The sequence below is a fragment of the Apteryx rowi genome, unplaced genomic scaffold (assembly GCF_003343035.1).
Source record: "Apteryx rowi isolate R43461 unplaced genomic scaffold, aptRow1 scaffold_10, whole genome shotgun sequence".
Lineage (NCBI taxonomy): Eukaryota > Metazoa > Chordata > Aves > Apterygiformes > Apterygidae > Apteryx > Apteryx rowi.
The window spans coordinates 872,928-896,057 of NW_020447197.1; the positions used below are offsets into that span (position 1 = coordinate 872,928).

At 38.5% G+C, this 23,130-nt stretch overlaps 1 long non-coding RNA gene across 1 annotated transcript; it reads right to left on the reverse strand.

Annotated features, from left to right (window-relative positions):
* Positions 1–6,770: 6,770 nt before the first annotated feature.
* On the reverse strand, positions 6,771–22,953 carry LOC112963701. Its single transcript, XR_003252696.1, has 5 exons — positions 22,046–22,953; positions 20,058–20,196; positions 16,966–17,032; positions 10,528–10,602; positions 6,771–6,830 (listed from the first exon to the last, which is right to left on the reverse strand). It is a non-coding gene; the product is annotated as an uncharacterized LOC112963701 (long non-coding RNA).
* Between the last annotated feature and the right edge of the window lie 177 nt (positions 22,954–23,130).

Consider the following 23,130-nt stretch of genomic DNA (forward strand, 5'->3'; position numbering starts at 1 on the left):
CTTTTGTCTCTCTGTTTTGCTGAGGGTGTTATACTAAGAGCATGCAGGAGATAAATGATCTACACTGAAAACCTTGACGCTTCTTTAAAAGCCTTATTTTCATTTTTTAAAAATATGACAGCAAGAATTAGTACTGGCTCTTCTATTTCAATAATGGTAGTCATGTTGAAAGAACAACAAACATCATTACATTTACAAGCACATTTATGTGGACAAAAATTGTCATTCCTTATTTTGGTGGAACATTTTATAATTTGCCTTATAAACAAATAAAATCAGTTTAAGCTGTTTTTAGCCTTCAGCAGTACATCAACACAAGCAACTTAGAGCTAGTCTTACTGGTACTTATTGGAAAGTATCTCTTTCCATTTTAAAATGCTTAAGATTAAAAATATAGTATTTATTTTTCAGTTTTTAAGAATACAGTGAAAATAATTTGATTGCTGGCTGTGAATAGAAAGCAGATGATAAAATACCATCAAATGTTGCAAACTTAAATGAAAATGGGGGAAAAAATAAAGATATATCTAATAAAAAAAAAGATATATCTATTTGCCTATTTGACTTTAATGTTCTAAGTAGGAAATAAAATATGACAAAAATAAGATACAAACCTAGAAAAAAGTGTACCTTCTTTTCATCCACTTGCAACAAAAAAATATTCCGATTTATTTTCATCCTATGGAAATACACTTTCTCTATTCTCACTTCCCTCCTTTGTTTACACTTAATCACAGTTAAAATCAACTTAGATATTTTGTACTACCCTACAAAAGACTTATGGCTGGAGCACTGAGTATAAATATCTGGTAAGCATCAGTGTAAATGGGCATGTTGTATAGGGAAAGTGTTTCCCAGCACTGAAGGAGCTGAATTGACTTCTCTATGAGTTATGGGCTTGAATGTACAATTAGATAATGCTAGAAGACACAGGAAGTATCTGGGCAGATTATGGAATAGCAGGACAGAGCTCCAGACCTACTATGCAGGTCTTCAATAACTAAAATTGGATTTAAAAAAAGAAGAAAAAAAGATGGAGATCAGCTGATTAAGACATAGAAGAGTATTAGCACAAGAACAAGCTTGCTGTTACACTTGGTTTGTCATGAAAATTTTCAACTGTCAAAGGAAAAGGGTCTTGGAACAGCTTTCCAGTAGCAAAAGTGGGGGAAAAGAACCTAACTGGTGTTAATATGGAACTTGAGGCACTTATGTTCAGAATTATGAGACACATCTGTGACTGCAGGAAACAGATTTAGTGATCTACAAGGGTCCAGACAGTTTTGTCCTAAGCTTCTCTGCCTGGCTGTTAGCACTGTATAAAAATAGCACTGGTCAGATCATTTGATATACAGGGTACAAGACAATAGAGAATGGCAAAGAGCTGATCTGGAATGAGACCTTATGTCCTTATCTCATATTTGAGATCTCTCATGTAAGCAGAGGCCAGATCTCAGCAGATTTGGTGGCAAAATATGTGTACCTCTGTACTAAAGTTTCACATTTTTGATATTTCTTCAGTCATTTCTTCTCTCTCTTTTATACATTCATTAACAGTGGCAAGTGATTGCAACAGGGAAGGAGTTTGTGAAACAGTGTGTAAAGAGCTTTGCAATGTATCTGCTTGAATATTACCATTTGAGTTCTAATCATTACCATTTAATATACTAGCTGAGTCCACGTAATGATAGAGACAAATTCTGTTCCTGTTTATGCTGAGCAAAGTCTGAAAAAAATCTATCAACTTCAGCAGAACTATTCTGCATTTGCCCCAGTATGGTGGATAGCAGCATTTTCACCTGACGCTACCTTAGGTTCTCTTTAATACCAAGTCTGTTTTTAATATTGGTTATATTGGGCCAAAATCTGCTTTTGAAGTAGAACATTATACACTTGGATTAGCTTCACTGAATTAAATACAGTCGTTTTATATTTATACCCATGCAGTCTACCTGAGGATTTTACTTTCCCATTTCTTATGGCATTGGTAGGAAAGATAGCTCTGTAGAAGTACCGAATATGGACGACAATGTAAACTTTGCTATCAGAGTAAACCAAGAAAAAAGTCTTGTAATGCAAGTGTGACACACATGAGTGCTGATATAAGAAACTGAACAAACAGCGGGAGAACAGCCGGACCCAGGCACCTTACACGGGGCCGGGTTACAAAAGACTACTATCCCTGTCACATGGCTTGGGTCGGTATTACTGGTTCCAACAACACAGTCGTATCTTCCCTCTCTTTTTGAAATTCAAATGTGAACAAAATATATTCCCAACTACAAAGGCTCAGTACAAACTAATACAACCCATTAAAGGGCTAGTTACTACTAACTCCTAGTAGCTGTTATTATTGCTTCTTGAGTTAAAAAGTAAAATAGAATTGAAAGTTTCACTTTCCAACAAACTGCTTGGCTGTTCCCTCATCCTCATTGTAAAATATTAGATAATATTATAAGAGCTATGCATTTATCATAGTCTTTTACTTCTTCTCCTTGCCTCAGAGGAAAACATTGTGTATCACATGCCATTTATTGTTAAGCAAGATGTAACAATGGAGAAAAGTCTTATGTAGGATGTACCTTTGGGTATGACAATTAAAAGAAACTACCCCATAACACTGAGTTTTATGAGAAAAGAAAAGGAAAGCTCCATTTGGTTAATTCAAAGTGTTGTAGCACACTTGTTACTGTCTTAAAAGACATTTGAGCAATATGTGCATAGATCACAAATATATTCATGTTGATGAACAGTGAAGACAAAACAAGTAGAGAAATATGTGGTTTGCTCCTCTTCTTATACAGATTAGAATAACATTTGCATTACATTATTTAGTTGTTGTGATATAGATGATATAAGACATATAAAATAGATCTAGTATCAGTGGGTGAAACATGAGGAATAATTTAGATACAAGCTGTTTTAAATCTTGCGGAAGGGTGAGGGAAACCTAAAACTAGAACACATTCTCATCATGAGAAAAAAAAAATTATACAAAAGCTTGTCATAAATGAAAACAATTTACTTGTGCCAGTGTCCTTAAGTGTCACAAACTCTTCTGCTGCTACATTCTCTAATGATATTACTGCATATAGCACATCTCATCTAATCTGTTAGTAAAATCCTAAAGTCACTTATGTCAGTCTCTAATGCAAGCCAAATGAGTCTTCCCAGTAATAAGAAGCTTCGCAGAATTAGTTTTCGTTTTGCAGAAAATTGCCATTGGGGCTGGCACTTTTATCTAAAAATTTCACTCGTGCATAAGCAAAAAACTCATATATTATTTGGTTACATTCCATCAGTATGAGAAATAACATTGTGAGAATTCTATGCATGTTAATGATATATAGAAATCCACCTGCTTTCAGATAAAATGAGTTTAATTTTCTGTTGCCCACTGCCTGGTTGGCCTTTCATAAATTACTTATGCACAGCTATTATTAAAATAGAGGGAAAGCAAATTAGAAAGTCCTCATATCTCTCCACTGGATTTAACCAAGGCAGGGCTGTGACAGCTAGAGTCAGCGTTTTTGAAAAAATTCTGCTCTCTTGAAAAATTTTGCATCTCTATACAATTCTATGCCACTGTTGTAAACGTTCTGACCTGCCTTCTTACCAAATTAACCTAAATCCTTTCTATTTTTCAACATTAATGGAATCCTCTAGAGTCCTGCTGATATATATTAAAATATATTTATTGGTTAATTTGAATTCCAGCATTCTGTACCTCATTTCCCAGTACTTCTGTTATATCTGAACAGCTTGGAGCTTTAGCATTAGAAACTTACAAATTAAGATAAATACATCTGACAATTATCAGATCAAAACAACTTAACTTTCATTGGAATATATGATTGCAAATTTCTCTCCCTGATGAAAGAGAAAATGAGGACTGTCTGCTTGAAACAGTTAATTGGATTTGAAAGTACTGTACATTTCAGCAATCGGTGCCGCTTTTGGTTGGTCAATGACTACTTGACCTCCTGGTTTTACAACAGACAGTTGGTTTTCATTTCTTGAGGGTGCTTTAGGTCCATAGTTCATGGTGACTTTAAGTTTAATTTTCTGTTAATGATATTATTTTGCTCTTAAAATAAAACTTCCTTGTGATGTGCTGAGCAGCAGTGGCAATCCCATTACAGTGTGAGGAAGGACACCTTCTCAAATTGCATTCTTTTAATATTGTCTGTATTGGTATGTTACTTTTAAATGTCATTTTAACATTTTAGGTTTATAATTCATGTGCGTCTAAACTGGCAGCTATTCTGCTCCTTAAAAAAACAAACAAACAAAAAAACCACAACCAAATATCAAAATATCACAGTCACATTGTGGTCTGCTGCCCAGTCAAAGCTCCCTTTTAAGTGGGTGGGCCCTGATTCTAATCAGCTACTAGTTTAATGCCTTCCACTTCAGTAGACTGACTCCTGATTTATAGTGGTACGGGTTAGTTTGGGCCAAGGACGTGCCCTACAGGGCTCAGGCTCAATCTCTCCATTTTCAAGCCCATTAAATTTGCATCCATACCATATAATAGTGCATTGAGCCCATCCACACAGCAGGCAATTTTCTAATGCTAACAACAATTTTGTATATAGCTGACATCCAGAGCGCTTTGCTAAACCCAGCCAATCAATGCTGGCTCTGCTAAGAAGCAAGGGGAAGTCTCTGCTGCTGTTATCCAAAATCAGCTTTCCTAACCACTTGAAGCAATTATTTCTGAGGACTTTTTGACTAAATTTACATAACATATATTTCTTTATTATCTGCTATAGGCATTACTATTTTATATTGCATTCTCAGAGATGACTACGGATATACAATGCTGGCAAGCTCTTAGGCTGCTCTTCCATGTTTGAGCTGTGCAGATCCAATAGCTACCTGCCACCAAGAGGGGCAGTTCTCCTCTGCCCTCTACCTCCACTGCACCAGCTCCCACAGTGGGTCAGATCACAGGAGTAAACCAGCAGAAAACTAGTCATTTTTTGGTAAGGTTAGTTTCCTGATAGTTTAGCTTCCTTAACTGCCTTAGGAGGGGACTGAATGAATGCCAGAGCTGGGTAACAGGATCAGAGGGAGCATATGGCTGGGAAAAGGAAGGGAGAGCAGACAGCTCTGTTGGGCAGCTGGTAGCCATTAGACTGTCCTAGGTGTAATGTGAAACCAGTCTCCCTGGTTCTCCTCAACACATTTAAATTCCAGTGAAGAACAAATGGTTTGTCATTGGGTATTTTAAGAATCCATCCTTGGAAAGAAGGCTTTGAATAGGTAGGAAAATGAAAAACTATCAGTAGGTGTAAAACTACTGCTACTAAGATTGCAAGGAAACTTTAGAGCTCTGAAGAACTGCTGGAACCAAAGTTAGAAATCTGAATTATTTATAAAGTTGAGTAAAGCAAGAGACAGTTGGTAGAACAGTTTGTTTATGTAAATCTGATTTCTGAATCTTAATTTCATGTGAACACAGAATGAGTAGGAGGTGCTCAGCGTGCAAGTCTTGGCTCTCTGTATGGCTGGGAGGCACAGGCTGTAGTGCCGTGGCTTTGGCAGTTTTCCAGACTTGGCAAACTTGCCCTCTGGTGCAGTATCCCCATGGGCCAGCGATCAAAATCTTAGCTTGGGTTTTAAGCCACTTTTATGCACGTCCACCAGAAGTACTAAGTCTGAGAAGAATGAGAGCGGGTCCACCTTTGCAGGCAGATGAAAAAGAAATGTGACCATATAAGCTTTACTCATAACTGCTACATCACTCAGCTAATCATGAGATTAGCTTCAATGAGAAACGCCAGTTGGAGTGCTTGGGATTAGTATGTTAGAGAACAACTTCTCATCTACAGAAATTCATGTAGAATAGAATTCATGTATTCATAGAATTCAAGCTAGGAACTAAGAGTAACAATTTCTGGAGTCCAGTCCTCATCTTGGCATTTGCTCACTAAAGAACTTTGTCCCAGTATCTACCCACCAGTTCCCACAGTTCTACTAGCTGTAAAAATGGGTTAGGTCAAACATATCTTGTGCAAGGTATACTACAAATCTTACAAAGTTCTTACTTGGATAGAACAGGCAAAGCAAATGCAAATTATCACACTTTTTCACTGGTTTCTTAAAAAAAAAAAAAAAAACCACCTTTTTGCTAACTGCCTAAAATTTTTATAAAACTGGTTTGTATGTACACTTCCAAACATTATTGTACACTATAAAAAATTTACAAGTCTTAGAATGATTCACATGAAATTTTAAAGCCTTTGCAATATGGAATATCCCCAAATTCCTTTCTCCACAAATTACAGAACATACACGTTTTGTCTCATTTTTTACAGTTCTGCTATCTAACCAAGAAGACAGGTAGCTACCTAACACCAGTTTTTAACGATAACAAAAACATTTAAAAAGTCATTATTTGCCCTCTCCAAAATCACCCATTGTTTTAGCTATAAATACTGTTAATAGCAATAAATATTATTTCCTTAAATTTATCTCTGGTTTTCAGACTTTTAGACTGCACTTGGATCACCACCTCTAGAGTTAAAGCTTTGTATCCATCTCCATTCCACACTTCAATGAAAACTGAAAATCTCATAAATTCATACAAATCCAGGAATTTTCTTTAACAGAAAAATACGTTGCAAAATTTGTGATAAAATCATATAAGAATTTGCAAGTAGAGTATAATATGGAGTTTCACACACAAAAATGCCAGGATGATATGGTTATATGCCTAAAAAATAATGCAATACACTAAACACCACAGAACACAGTAAACTTACTGCCATCCACAGTATCTGATTATTCGCTGCAGTTCACTGTCGCTCTTGACAGTTCAGTACCTGCAATCAGACCATACATTTTGACACAACTATTACTCCACACAGTCAAGGCCTCAACAGTTAAACTTTATCTTGAAGCCTTAAATGGAATGCACATAATGTACAGGCATTAGGCACAGTGGTACAATTCATCTGTGCTGAATTACTATAATTTATTGTTTATAGTATGGGAGCACATAGGAATCCTTATGGGGACTCCACTATGATAGATGTTAGACAAACAGAGAGCAAAAGGTGATCCTTTCTGCCATAAGTTTGTGATTTAAATAAAAGATGTAGATGTATTTGTGAGCGTAAAGCAATAAGCTACATGAATAGCCTGTGAGAAATCCATGCGCTGAAATACATCCTAAAACAATAGCAGATAATTTCGAACAATGACTGATTACCAAAAAAAAAAAAATCTCCATTTGCAAATTATTCTTGAACAAAACAATTAAAATATTCATTTTGTATAACTCACCCAGATATAGCAGACAATGAGTAAAAGCCTGTCATGATTTTAAAAATATTCTAAAGAACACCAAAAACTATGACTTGTTTCTGTACTCTCTCAAGTACAGAATGTCCTGTGCACCAGTAGAGGACATCCTATGCTACTGTTGAAATGCTATAATTAAAGGTCTGTCAGCGTTTCCATTAAATCCCTGATTTTCAGGGTTTAATTAATAACAACAGTGAAAATTAATGTGAGTAGAATTAGAGCCACTGTCATAGCCCTACTGCATATTAATTCCTGATTTTAAGCCTATAAAACATGTGGGACTGATCCAAATTTCCCTCTTCAGGCAGAACTCCCATCAAAGGGGAAAACTGTTTGAAGATAAAATTCTTCACTGTAGCCGGTGGATATTTGTCTGAACATAGACAGTGCAACTGGTCTCAAAAACACCTATAGCGTTTATATGGTAAGTTAAATGAACATTTCAGAAAGTCAAGTATTACTGACTTTCAAAGAGTTATTGAGGGAAATTCAAGCCATGAGAATTAAGGTACCGAGCACAGTTCAGACCTGTACACTTTAAAACCCATGAGCATTCATATTTCCCCAACCTTCCCATCAGTCAGCTCAGTATAACAGTATGCATTTACTTTTCATCAGAATTCTTAATTACTATTAATTTTACCCAAGTAAAAACTATGGGATTAGTTCCATAATGGAAGATGTAGAATACATGTAAATACTGGGAAATGTGCTTTCCCTGGAAGCTTGAGAGCAAATCAGATGTTATATTACTGAAACAAGGGCTGCTGGCATTGTGGGTTTGAGTGCAAATAATTTGGAACACAGAAGTTGTCATAAGACTATTGCCTGAAAATAAGGACTGGTCTCTCACCATACAACACAAGGAAATTCAATCTTTGGCATAAAAGGATCAAATAAAACGACGTCATTGTGGAAGTCTAGAGGGGGACCTAGCAGAATACTAGAGGATATTCAGTTCTCTTAGAAGTAAATAATATTACAGAAGAAAATGTGTAAACATGAAATTTTTCTCAACACTGCTGTGAGAAACAGACTGAGAGATATCAGGGATATGCAAAATATTACAATAAAAGGTGGAAACAGTGTACTCAGAATTTGCTAAAAATGTTAAGAATACGTTGTTTCACATAAAAGTAGCTATTATAAAATGTTCATTTTTGTCCAGCATCCAAACTAATAGGTGCCATCATTTTCTGTTACATTGAAACCTATATAATAAATTTATATCACACACTTGAAAGCTTTATAGAGAAAAAAAAATGGGTTCTGGTAGGACCTGCTAAGTTGGTCGAGTAAGTTCTCAGGCAAGTAAAAAATTTCATGTTATAAAGAGCAGTGGTTATTTGTATGGCTAGTGAGAGCTACGCTGTCTCAGGAAGCAGCATTACTGAAAACAAAGTCCACCGAATTAAAAATTCACATTACATCATTAAAGAGTAAGTTGAAAGCAAATAGCAGAGAACTTCATCTGTTTTAGTAAAGCTGGACATGTTTGCAGCCCAACACAAAAAGTGTGATGGAAGGTACGCAATCAGGAAAAGCGTGCTAGCTCTATTGTGATCTTATACCAGTACTGTCTTGATACCTAAATTTGGGGCTCCATTGAGCTCGTCACTGTGCAGTTCACCGTAAGACACAGTCTTTGATCTGGAGAGCTTAAAGGCTTAACAGATAATGCAGACAAAAGGTGGGTAAAGAAAGTATTATCGTAGTTTTATCAATCTAGAATTGAGGTTATGGCTCCACAGCAAACTAAACTAAAATGGAACTGCTAGGCCCTGCTTCTCTCCTCCCCTCTCTGCTGTGCTTGTCAGTCCCTTTGCTGAGCTGTTTCAGTGCACTATTCCAGCATAAACCTATCCCCTCAAAAATGAGTACACTTTTGCCAGGCTAATCTACTGACACATCTCAGTGAAGGAACTGAGAAGTACCTGAGGCAGCAGGGGACACAAACTGGGTGGAAGAGGATGGAGGGGAAGGACTACTGATTTGGCACTACAGTCAGACATACAGATTAATTGATTTATCCAAAGTCCCTTAGGAATTCTATGGTGTGCATCATAAAATTTTCTAGTTTCAGTATAAGTAGCTATAAACAGATCCTGAATAAACTTAGGTTGGACACTGAAAGAGGCTTTTTAATCACTAGAGCACCAAAGTTTTGCAACATCCATCCTACAGGAATAATTAGAGCAAAAAACCAAAGGAGATTTTAGATGAAGCTTTGCATTACATGAGATGGTTGACAGAGATGATAAAGAGTTGGGACTTGATAAGACAGAAGTGTCCTTTCAATTCTGTGCATTCAAACAGCTCAACTAATTCAGAAGAGAAGCTGAAAAAACCTCCTTCAAGTACACTACATTGGAGGAAGTTAAATCAAACGAATGTTAATGCTAAAACAAGGAAAAAAGATATTACTCCAATTCTGGAACCCTTATGAGCAGAGAATAGCACTCTTTACAATTTACTAATGTCACTATAAACCAGTACACAAAGAACAGTTTGGTGACTTGTCTCTGTCAAGACCCTATCAAAACAGGGAGATCAATACTGTTAATCTGAAGCACCTGTCTTGCCTTGCACCCATAATCTTTCAGTTTAATAAACTAAGAAATAAAACAAAATCTTTGAATGATGACATAGTTTGCTCTAATCCATGTTTTAATAAAATAAGGAATAACCCAATCAAAACTGATAAAGCTAATAATTATTTGTATATATCTGTTGCTGAGCTATAAATTCTTCTTTAGATTTAAGCTCAGCATGAGACCATTCACTTTCTCCTCTCTCTTATTCTATAATGCTTAAGTCACATGACAAACATCTGGTGATCAAAGCAAAATCATGAACTGGATAATTTCTGTTTGGAAGTTACTTTTTGGCTCCCCTTATTCTTGCAGCTGGAAAGTTTCCTTCCAACAGCTCTATGCTGTTTTGTGAGTAAAGCTGGCAAGATACCACAAATTTACAATGAACTTTGAAGGGGCTTAATGTTAAAAAGTTCTACTTTCAAATCAGTACAGCTTGACTCAATAACACTGCTACCAAACGTGAACAGTCATAACAGCAATTTTACAAAGCAAAATCATTTATACATAACGTCAAAACCAGCAGAAGGTCCTCTTTGCATAAGAGCGCAAAACACATTTAGAGTAAGGCCAGAGAAAAAGGCAACATTGCTTTATGATGAGTTGCTGAAAAGCTTACCACACTGTATTTGCTTGATAATGAATTTCAGTCATATTATCATGCACTTCAGACTTCATAAACAGGAGTGCTTCACTGCAAAGAAATATGATTTTAACACATTTGAACATAGGTGAAAGAATGAAAAACAGTATATAGAATATTATTTTCTTTTCTGCAGATAATAGTTCCAAAAAATTTAAGATTTTACTATAAACTAAATCAGTGTTTCAAATGCATATTAAATATGGAATCAGAATCCCTTCATTGGAAGTTTTATATTAATTGTAGCAGGTTTTTGTTTTGTCTTTATTTCATTTCCATACCAATAGACAAAATACAGTATGCATTTATGGGAAGAATAAAACCAAAGAAAGTATAAGACTGTCTTTTTTTATGAGGGGCAAAAAATGCCTTGTTATACATATTTGCTCTTTCCAACTACAAATTCAAAAAAGAGAAGGAAGGGAGAAAAAATGAAGGATGCTCCTGAAGGAATGGACATGGATGCAGGTATATGAAATATTGGCTAATTCTGTGGTAAAATCTTGCTTCCAACAGGAAAAACAAATGGGAACAGATTGCTAAATAAATTTCCGCCGTAAAGGGAAGAAAGCAAATTACAAATTTATGGTATGCTGCACTTGTAGTAATTTTTCTGAACTTTCTCGGATTACCATAATCTACAGCATCTTATTTACATCAGCAATAAATAAAAGATAAACAGCATCTTCTACTGCCTCTCAAGTGGTATTCTGATGTGCTCCCAAGACCAGACACGCTATCCATATGAGCAAAAGAAGTCCTACGATCAGCTGCATCCAGTGACTTCTTATGCTGCAAGGCTTCCAAACACGACATGCACAAGCTGCCTATAGGCAGTCCAGAAAGCAGTGAAGCGGATGGGAGATGGAAAGCTCAGAAAGCACATCACACTCATGCTTGCTCCAAATACATTTTTTTAAGAGCCGTATACAGTAACCGCAACTGGTGAGCAGGTACAAGCAGTTTTCTCCTGGCTTTTCAAATGTGTAAAGGTACGGCCCCAACTGCAAGTCATGAAAGCATTTGCCAGGGTCAGGTTACAGAGGCTGTAGCACGCAACAGGGGACAGCTTAGGTTCTGTGGCTCAAATTCCCACGCGATATAACATGGTTATAGCATTCCACAGCTCTCAGGCCCTCTCCTCTCGCATTTAGCCTGGGGCTGCTAACATTCGTACAGCCACCATGCTCAAGTCTAGGGCTCTGCTTTGCATTTAGCAGAAGTAACAGCATGTGGAAGCAGAGAACAGCTGTTTTCTACTACAGGTCTCGTAGAGAACTTGCTGGGATTTTTTCCAAGAAAACTATTTTTCTTGGGATTGAAACTTTTCACAAGAATTTACTAATTTTAGTGAAACTTTCTGAGGGAAAAGTATCTCAGGTCAAAGATAAGATTTCTGATAAGGATGAGAGAAAGAGGCCTAGCTAGTATCTCGGTGGATATAAGTACTAGCCTCGAATATCAGAGACAAGCACTCAAGTTCACGGTCAAGTGAACCTGATGCCGTGTTTGTAAAGCTTGTAAATACAACATTGTACTTACTGCAATACCTACATTTTCCAGACTGTTACCAAAAGAAATGTCAAAGTTACTTAGATGCATGAGACCTCCATATACCATAGTCCTGGATGTTATCTCAAGTTAAGGCCTTTACAACATTATAGCCATTCATAAAGAGCCATCTTTCCTAAGAAAGTCAGAAGCACGTTCCGGTTCAATGCACCACATGCCAGGAACCTCAGCCATAGGGAAAATGTAAATAGCAGCTTATCACGAGCAGAGAGAAATAGCAGGTGGAAAGTTGCCTAAGGACTGTGAAAGTGTTCTCACAGCATCCATTTAACAGTGAAGTAACTCCAGTAAGTTCAGTGAAATTATCCTTACTTTATACAGAGGTCAGAAAAATGAAGCTACTCAAACCGTAAAAAAACTGCCTTGTACATCTTACCATGCAAAAATAAATAAATAAATAAATAAATAAAAGCATGGAAATAGTCCAAAGAACTTTCTCTGCATGTGGCTCTAAGTCATTTAAGTCATTCAAGTCATTCAGTGAGACGGGATAATGGCCATTACTTTTCACTTGGCCAGTTCATATTGTGACACCAGGAGAAAGACAGTCTGTCAAGTTTTTGTCTGCAATGTCTAATTTTTCACCACACTGCTCCTGCCCTCCCTCCATTGTGTCAGGAGTGCATTAGGTGTTGGAAGGGCAGTGAGAGACTCACCAGTGGGTGGAGAGGCTGCAGAAGGGGGACTGAATTATAGGCAGCCTGTGGAGTCTATCTGAAAGACTGTGCTGTTTTCCTTTATGGATGACATGTATCTATGTCCCCATGTCATATTACATGGAAGGGATCAGAAATAGGATTTCTGATATTTCATCTGACATGTCAGGAGACATCATTTCATGAAACTATGTTGCAACTTAAATTCTCACATTCTACTTTTTAAAGGGCTTGTATATATTTTAATCCGTACTCCTTGGCTCAGAACCTTATGCATATGACTGATACTGCAATGAAATACACTTCAAAGGCCTCAATTCATATGTAATCTTTTATATCTGTAGATGTACCTTACTCACTCCCCAGTGACATAAATGACTTCACAAAACGAGAATAAATGTTAAATTAGGTCCAAAAGCTAGGTGTATCACAGTTTGTAACAGTTTGGAAGTTCTTTTGTAAATCAAACAACAGTGTTTTTTAACCAAGAAAAGGCCAAGAAAGTAAAAAATAAAGTGGAGAAAATTATCTCAATGGTAAATGCAAGGTATTAGGGTCACTGCCTATAAATACAAATAATGCTGCCCCATGTAAATCTTAAAAATAAGCAACTATACTCCTACTACTAATATAACTTTACAATACTTACAGGATTTATCTTTTTAAGGAAAGTTATAGAATCATAACATCAAACAAGAGTATGCTGTGTCCAATACAGTATTTTTCTATACATACAGCAGTAACACAGCAGCAAATGTGAGCTTTAGAGATATCAAGTAACTACTGTACAAGGTGAAGACAGGTATCACTTCATACCAAAAACTAAGCACAGTCAGAGATCTTAGGACTGTCTGACCTCCCTATTTAAAACACGTTATTAAACTCTTGATAGCCTTGCTGCATTTCTAATAGGTAACGGATCATTTATTATGCCTCTGTGAGAATACACATTGAGCATTCCAGTTACAATATAAAAACATAAGATGGTCTAATAGTTGGCTGTTCAGGCAGTGGAATTCCAGAAATATTGCCATGTAGAAAGAAACCTTGGATCCTGCCCTTGCCATAGACCACAAATACTTTTGCCAGGTTATACACATTTCTAACACTCTTGTGATGGCATTTTTCCACACTAAATTCAGGCAGTCCACACCAGATACAATTTAGCTCATCTGAAAAAACCGAGCTATGCTATGTGCTTTACACCAGCTAAGGATCAGGTTCACTGCTCTTAAAAAGTTTGTCCAGCACGAGAAACAAATTGCCTTGTGAAGGCAAGCAGTATAATTCAGTGGGCAGCATAGACCAATAGAGGTCCTTCTTCTAGAGCTCTGAATAATGATAAAAATATTAAGTAGGAAGGTCTGCCTGCTATAAGTTCTAGATACTAAAGAAAGTAAACCCCCCTTTCCCTCCCAAAAGGCTAAATGCATTTGGTTTAAGACAGTATTTTCATATGGGCATATAATGACCTTGCACAACAGAACAAGCACATTGAAGAGAAGCCCAGTCTGGGCATTGCAATCATGTACCTGCATATACATTAGAATGTTTTTGTTAGAAACATAAGCTTCATCTCATTATGTTGAACTGTGTATAACTTCTACTTTTACAAACCTATAAATAGATGTTGTTCACAGTGAACAGACCACGCACATGTTTATATGACATATGACAAAAGACCTTGGTTCTCTGGAGGACATTCCTGTCACTTTTTCTTCTGCTGCTCCCCAAGCAAAAGCTGTTGCCTTGACAACAATGGGGCAATCTCTGGCTCCATCCATGCTGGTAGGAAGAAGGCCAATTTCCTTCCACAAAAACAGAACTACTAATAAATAAACAATTAACAACTGTTTTGATTCCTTCAATACTGCCAAAATCAAGAAGAAAATGAAGAATCTTATTAAAGACACATGATTTTATAAGCCAGATGCAGAAGGATTTACACACAGAGGATTCATAGACACAAGTGGGAGCAGAAGGAACTGCAGTCACTCAAGAATTCAGTAGCACGGGAATGGTGATGGCTAAGTTTGGGGCCGGATCCTTTGCTTGCATCAATTTCCTGTACCTGTAAGGCCACTGGACTTCCATGGCATTGCCCTTGCTTTACAACTCCACTGTTTATAAAGAAAGTGTTAAAAAGCAATATAGAAAGGATCCATTTGTAATTATCACCACTTTTCCATATAACTTTTGATATCTGAAGAGGGACTAACTTTCTATATCTTGAATTTTGTGCCCTAATTTTTCTTTTTTGAGTGGAAATCTTCTTCCGGAAAACGTATTTCAGAAGTCAAAATGAGGACACAGGAAAAATTGGTGGTCAGGAAAGAGATCACAGTACCTGCACTTCACTAGAAAGAACAGTGGACAGAGACACTGTTTATACATAACACAGAAAAAGCTATGAGCATGCTATGCTGCCTTGAAGCTTCAGAGTCTTTCCTGTATCCTGTAACTGAGTCAGGGCCCATTCAGCCCTAGAATATTCAGCTGCTTGGTCCTTCTGTACCAAAGGTCTCACCACATCCATGAGGAAAATCACATTCAATTGAAAGCCAAAGCTTCTACAGAGAAAGCCAGATATACTGTCCTAACCTTTAAATTCTTTATTACATTAACCACATAACATGGCTTCTGCCTCTCTCTCCTGAGTTGGTCAAGCTTGCACCTCCTTTAAGGGTTATCTAAAGCAGAAGCTATCTATACTGTCAGCAAATATCTGATCATAACAGGTCACGTGTCCTTTAACCAAAGCAAATTATTTTGGAATGTATTCATTAGTAATTAGAAGCTGGATGTTCAGAGTCAATAGAAGCTAAAAGTACACATGAGAAACTAGCCATAACTTCATGCCGCCAATAGAATCTGTAACAAAAAGCAATGCACTCTGTATTCTGAAGAGACGCATTATCTAAACAGACATGTGTGCAAAAAGTACATAACTGATCCCTGTAGCTCTAACACATTTTATTCGCTTACTGTATTTTATTCAAGTAAAGGAGAGACATAGCCTATCGTAGTAGCGGTTCTGCTGCCAGTGTAAATTTAATATGCAAGCATCTACAGCCAGGCTTCACGATACACCAGCCTGCTAGTCAAAATAACAGCATTTCTATTTTAAGTTAAATGGAAGGAGATTAGGGGAAGAATACTCCCTCTCCTATCGACCACTGAACACATAGCATTGTTTATCACATAAAAGGTAATTGCTTAGAGAAGATTCCCTCTGTTTTTGCCACAGAAAATGTCTTGGTTTGCTGTTAACCCTTCTCCCATTACAGTGTAGCCACATATCTACCACTGCTCACGGAAGTGTAGAGAGCCTTCTGCATGATTGAGGGCAAGAACTTTGTAATGCACCAGCTCTATCTATCATATTTTTGGCCTACAGCAATAAATTTTGTATGCTTTTACTCACTACTCCCTGGAAATACGGTAAAGATATGGCCTTTTATACAAAGATAAAGTACACAGAAACGATACCCAGAGAAAATATGGTAATAGAAAACAGGCTCAAACAACAATGAATGGCTCACAGTCAAATCCAAAAGCATTAGAAGATTTCAGGCTGTGTTGGTAGAAGTACAAATCCATCTTGGATCAAATTATTCACCCATTTAGTCTGGAACCTTGCTTGGCCTAGCAATTAGTTCGACTGTGCAATGCTACTTAGGGCTACATTCACAAGCCCTACATATTCTCTACAGTACAAACAGACTTTAGAATGGAAGAACTGGATATAGGCTACCGCAGGTAAACAGAATAGCAATTACTTTCATATCGGGCATTACATTTGTTTCCGAAAATAAAACGCAAGCAAGAAATTCTCATCTCCTACTTTGTATTCTGTGCAATCTGAGGCAAGTTACTTAACTTCTTTGTGCCTCTGTTTCCTCATCTATGAGACAAGGATCATACTACTGCCTTTCTGGGGCTCTCTGCCTATTTTAATATCTGACAGGGTTATGAATTTTCCTGTTACATTTAACATACATACACAGTGGAGTTTAGGAATTCTAGGCACTCTCATAAGACAATGCCCTCTCTTTAGGCCATCTTAAAATGGAGAAAACTGTTCTGCCAGGCAAAAAGTTACTTTGGCAGAACTCACTTAGGCAAAACAATACCCATGAATAGCAAAAAGCAGACCTGATCTTTCACACCTCCTTGAAGAACTCACCTGAGCAGACAGAGTGGAAACGCATGTCACTGGATAGGTCTGATCTGCAGAAAGAGCTTTTTTCATTCTGTTTAAGAAACAAAGAGAAAGCAATTGCTATTTTTACAATTATGATTTGAAATGCTGGAGTTAGTTAGAAAAAGCAAAAGTATATTATACTCCCTTTTTTTCTTACCAGTTCTGATTCACCATTGCATGACACCATTTTTACAACAATTTACAGTGAAATACTGTAATTAGTCTAATTCTGTAAGCGACTTTGTACTTATGTAAATAAAACTGCTTCATGCTAAGCAGTAAGTCTCAGTCTCTTCCGAAACACTGTTTGAAGTAATTTTGGTTATAATTAGCAATCCCTTAGAACATAATTATTCCATGACTTGTAATTTTTCAGCAAAGACTCCCTTCCTGTCAGATGGGTTTTAATCAGAGGTGATTTTGGCTAATAATTTGTATGATCTTATCTCCCCTTGAGTTAACACACAATGTCTTTAAGAGAAAGGAATGTGTTTTCTCCTACTGTTTTAGAAATGTACTATAACCTTGACCTACAAAAATAACTTCTGGAGACAAAAGTGCAATTTGGTCTCCTAAAGTAAATCCTTAGCTTTGCTTCCAAAATCCTCAGAAGGCTGCTAATCAGAGTGTCAAACCAAAGGGTGATTTTTAACAAGTTTTATGCTTGAGTCTGTAGGATGTGCTCATCTAAAGCAGATTGGTGTTTATTCCGTTGCATTTGCCTGCTGCCCCACAATGTAAGCAGGGCCTTAGTTACCTTTCAGTTGACTAGTGTCAATGATAATAACAATACATTTTTACTTTTAGAACACTCCGATCTAAAGGCAAGTTATCTCTGCACATGTATGCATGCACACACAAATGTAAGTAATATCTGAACATTTCCAAAGGGCAACAAGTCCTTTTGGAATAGTAATGAATAGAGAAATCATCTTGTGCCCTGCATGAGATAGGTGCATTTCAAGATTTTTCTGTATAGCTTCCATGAAAATTGGCCCCTAAGCAAGGGTGTGAGTCATTGATGAATACAGCTCTGAGGCTTCACGCTGTGCAGCAAGAGCTGTAAAAGGCATTAGAGGAACACAGGGGAGGAGGAGGAGAGAGAGAGGGGGTTAGAAGGTTATTAAATAAAACCTAGTAATGGTTTTACACGAACATTTTCTGAACAGTGTTTTGAAAACGCACATCCTAACCCCCTGGGCGCGGATCAGGCCGCTGGCCGCAGTGCCCTCTGCTGGCTAATGCTCAGGGGGGCTGGGCAGACACCTCGCCGCCGGCCTGCAAAATAAGCTTTTGTCTACCTCTGAAACGATTTGCAGCTACAGCTATCCCGGCAGAGTCTCGTAACGGAAACTCAGACTGTACCCGTAAAATAAATTACCCGATGTCGGTACAGGCTTACAGTAATTTTTCCAAATGAAATAATTTATTCCAGCAAAAGGAGAGTTTTTCTCCTCTGTATCCATATCCACCACACAAAAGCCCGTGCCCACAGAACCGTATCAGCAAAAGTCACAGCCTTTACCAGCACAGCTGTGCTAAAGTATAGAAGAGGCCAAAGAGAATCTACTGGGGACTGTGACAGACGAAATCTGGAAGTCAGTTATGAATTTTAGTTGCAAATCTAGATTTCTTCAAACTTCAGAAGTATTTGATTTTGGTTTACATTTGTCTTTTATTTTAACAGACCAAAAATTAAACATGGTGCCAGTTTACATCATTCACTTGTTAGCAACAGATTATCTGAAATTGATAACACATCAGTGTTGAATTATGAGCAACTTATCTTCCTATGCGACATTTTTTCCCCTATATTGGGAGATCCAGGTTTCAATAAAGACATCAGATTTTAGTCAACACATAAATCATTATCATGGCAGATTCTCCATCCTTCGTATTTCCTGCATATTCTGTCTCTTATTCAGTTGAACAGGCCCGTTGATCTCTCTTCCCATTTCTGCTTCTTTCATTGTTAACTTTCTTAGTTTACCCCTCGGAAAGAAAATCTACAATACGCCCCATTACATCCCATCATTAACATTATGAAACACTCTAAGAATGCAGATGAAAAGAACCACATGTAGAATTTATTATATCTATTGATTAAATATGTATTAACTTGCTACATTGGCTTAGTTATAAACAATCCAATAACCCTTTAAATGAGTCTTTTTTCAGTGATAAAACCTGATGGTTTAGATCAACTTTTGCAAAAAAATGCTTTTCTGTATTTTATATAACAAAAGTATTTGTTAGAAACCAAATCATAACTAAAATCTTCATTTTCCCACAGACCAACTATTTAAAGAGCTTGGGCATAAACACAAAAAAATCAAAACTTTTTTTTTTTTTTTTTAATAGGTACAAGAGGAGCTGTAAGTCTTTATAAAGGTGAGGAACAGTGGTTTTGTATTCATGTGTTTTGAACAAATGGGCACAGTAGTCCACATAACTGAAAATTCAAGCACTTCAAAGGGAACTGTAATGGAGGAAAATACTTTGTCATGTTACAGTGTTATTTTGTCCACAATAACTTTTGTTTCTCTAACACATCTTTAAAAATAACACCCATAAATTTTACTAAAAAATAACTTCTGCATCTTTTTTTTTTTTAAGAATGGAAATTATATTCTCCCTTTTAACTGAGGAACTTGATAATTATTGTTTAAAAAAAAAAAACCCTGAAATACACAGACATGCAGCACCATCTGCTGGATTAGCATGTCTGTCAAACATCTACGCACTTATTTACAGAGTGTATTACCACAGGCAGAAGGAAGAAGCCATACAAACAAAAGCATCTCATGGAGATTTATTTAGTCCGTGTCAGGCAAAAGGAATCAATGGGCAGGGAATTTCCATGAAAAACTGTGAAATAATACTCTCTACTCATGTAAGACTTCACACCTTTAAGGCACCATGTAAATACTGCACTCACAAAACCTATGAACAGAACACTTAGGATTACAGAAGTGACCATTCAGAAGTTAGGTAACTGCCTTAACAAACTGCATTAAAAAGACTTTAGTTTGGTTTCTTGCTTGTACGCGTTGTGGTACATGGTCATAACTCACCATTTTCCCCTGGACGCCTGCCTTGCTTGGTGAACGGGACTGACTGCCTTCACCTGATGACAAACAACTGCTCCATAATTTGCTTTCCTCTTACCAGACGCTGTGCGGTCTCACACGCTATTTAACACTCAAGCTCTGCCTGGAAAACAAGAACAGGCATTTTTCTAAGGTGTTCGACACCGCAATGCCGCATTGCATTACAGATATTAATTTAAAACCCCTACAAGGTGAGTTGCACTTATTTCTCACATCGTGAGTAAAAGGAGGTTCTTATTTTGGGTGGGGGAAGTGGCCACTAATACCTGCGTGCCAGCGCGCCACTGTAGTCTCCGGTGTACCTCTAGCAGCTTCTAGCGTCTTTGGAGCTCAGCCTCATCATTCGGGCAGGTCACCTAGCTGCGCTCCACAGCAGCTATCTCTTGGCGCACTACCCGCTAGCAGGTCAAAAAGCACAGCCCTTAGCAGGCAGCCCTTTCACCCGATACCTTGCAAACAGCTGGAGCGGCTGCCTTGTTATCACACCAATGCATGACCTCTGCACCCACCCATTTTCTGATTTGCCCCATTTCTGATATAGTACTGACAGTTGCTGGTCCTAACCATTTATTTTGAAAAGCCAGCTGCCTGCACGTGTCAGTCTTTTAGAAGTCTCCTCTGCATATACTAGAGCGAAGAATACACATCTTGTAAGAAGCCTGATTTTTGCGCCTATAGAAATTTCCTTTTCTCTCCTTAATGGCCATAGGTCTCAGCTATCTTTTATGCTCCTGCAGAAGATCACCATCTTTGTCTTCTCCAGACTGGTAATGTAGGCCAAATCATTCAATATTCCCCTGGAAGGCATTAACCCTCGTCTGCAAATTATTCTCAACATCAGATTGACATCACTGACCTGCAGACTGTAGAAGTGTATGGCAAAGAGGACTCTGCCCATCAGTACTTTATGCATCTCAGAAGACAAATGGAAAGGTTATAGGAGGCTGCTTGTTGCCAAATATTGTCTGGAGCCACTATATTTTCCTGCTGTTTATCATGACTGAGAAGCTTGCTTCTTCAAAAATATTATTCAGCAAGACTGAAAGCCATTCATAGCCCACTGTGCCATTTAAGACAACAAAGAAGGTAAAGACCTTCCTGGTGACCTCTGTATTCATTTTACAGTTAACTTGAGGCACCAGATTTGCAGTGCCATTCCTCTATTTCTAAGAAACTAGGCTGCCTCTTTGCACTGATGTTGTTTTTTTTTGCTTTCAATGTTTTTAGGACTAAAGAGAGAGACATTTCACAGGGGGATGGACGGGTGAAGAGACTCACAAAGACCAACAATAGTTGCACAATGCTGCAGGTCACATTTCGGCATATCCTCATCAGGACTGACACTGTTCTTCAGAGATCTTCTCTTAAAACATTGCTTCACAGCATATGCAGATGTCTAGTAAGATCACTGTCTCCTGCTACGATCAGTGTTGCTACTATGGTATCTGCTCACAGTCCCATGTTCTATATCAAGCTCCTCGCTGCATCCTAAACCTCCTCCAACCATTTGCCAACCCTTCTTGCTGTTTTGCTAAGGCAAATTTTGATTATGCTTTGACTCATTCCTTGTCTTTTCATCTGTCATCCCTTTAAAGGCCTGGCAATATTCATTCAGCCTTTTCAGGATGCACTTTCCTGAGAGCATGAAGCTATCCTTCTTCATGCTGGAGTCTAAGCAGATACTTCTTCCTTATCCCCTCCTTTCTCACTTTTGAGAACGGACTTTGGGCTGATGGGGAAAGAAATTTAGCTGATCAGCCATTTCAAGCCCATAGTCTCACTAGAGAAACCCTCTGCGAGTGACTGTTTCCTGAGCACACTGTTCTCCCTTTCATCATTCCTGAATGATGGAATTCATTAGCACAGGATGATTTGCAAGCCAGGAGTATAAATGGGTTCAAGAAAATGTAATAGCCAACAGCCAAATGCAATTTCTGGCTTAAGGAACCTACCTGCTGATTTTGGAAGATCCGATAGAGGTCTGTTCAAAAACTGGGCATGAACTCTGCGCGTTCCTAGAAATCTGCTGTTAGGCCTCATCAGCAACAGGTGAGCTCTCCCATACTTGGTTTGATCGCTGATTCTGCGCAGTTGTGACACAGGTTCACGTTCTGGCAGAAAGCAGGGAATCGGGTGGGAGTCTGAAGAGCTGGGAGCAGCACATCAGCCCAAGACAGGATTTCAGTCTGAACAGTGCAAGTGCAGATGAGTTGCAAACAATTGCAGACAAGGTCATTACCTGAAAAAATGTAGACAACGCCAGTGATCCTGCTACTAACAGCCCTACTCGCAAGTTGATGCAAGTGCTTAGGAGGCGGTGCACACTTGCTCCGTGGCTCAGGTGCTGCCTTGAGCCCTGGGGTAACGAGGAGCCGCGACTGCAGGTGTCTCCTCGTAGTCTGGAAGAGCAGGAATAAAGGCTCACAGGAAGGAGAGAGGGGAGACGCGAGGCATAGCAAGAGGACAAGTCACATGGATCTTGACGGAGAGGCAGAGATTTGATGTGCTTTTAGGGGGAACAGGACTGATCTGGGACTTGGTAGAAGAATGAATTGCTGTGCAAGGGGCAGGCAAATGGGTGACTGCAGTTATTGCACATTATCAGCAATCAGACAAGCCTACGGGTTCAGGGAGTAGCTCGGCTCTCCGCCAGGCACGCGGTGAGATCCCCTGCGGCCCCTCTGCTCAAGAAAAAGTCGGTCGCTGAGCTGTCGCAGAGGCAGGAATCGGGAGGGCGAGTCAGGAAAGAAGGACGCGAGCGAACCCGAAATCTGCTGCAATTTAAAGGCTCTCGTTGGGGAACGGCAGGTTTGGGAGTCCGGCGAACGATTCGATGCCCGGCATTTGACCTCCGAGGCTTAGCTCCGCGCTGCTGCCTCACGCGGCCTGCTTTAAGGCTCACCCCGCTCGCAGGAGGAGCGGGGGACCCCGCGGGCACCGCGCTCCCGAGGCGAGGGCGCCGCCGAGCCCCGCAGCGCCGCGCCGACCACGAGGAGCCGCTCAGAAGCGCGACGATCCCCCTCCTCTCCCCAAGGAG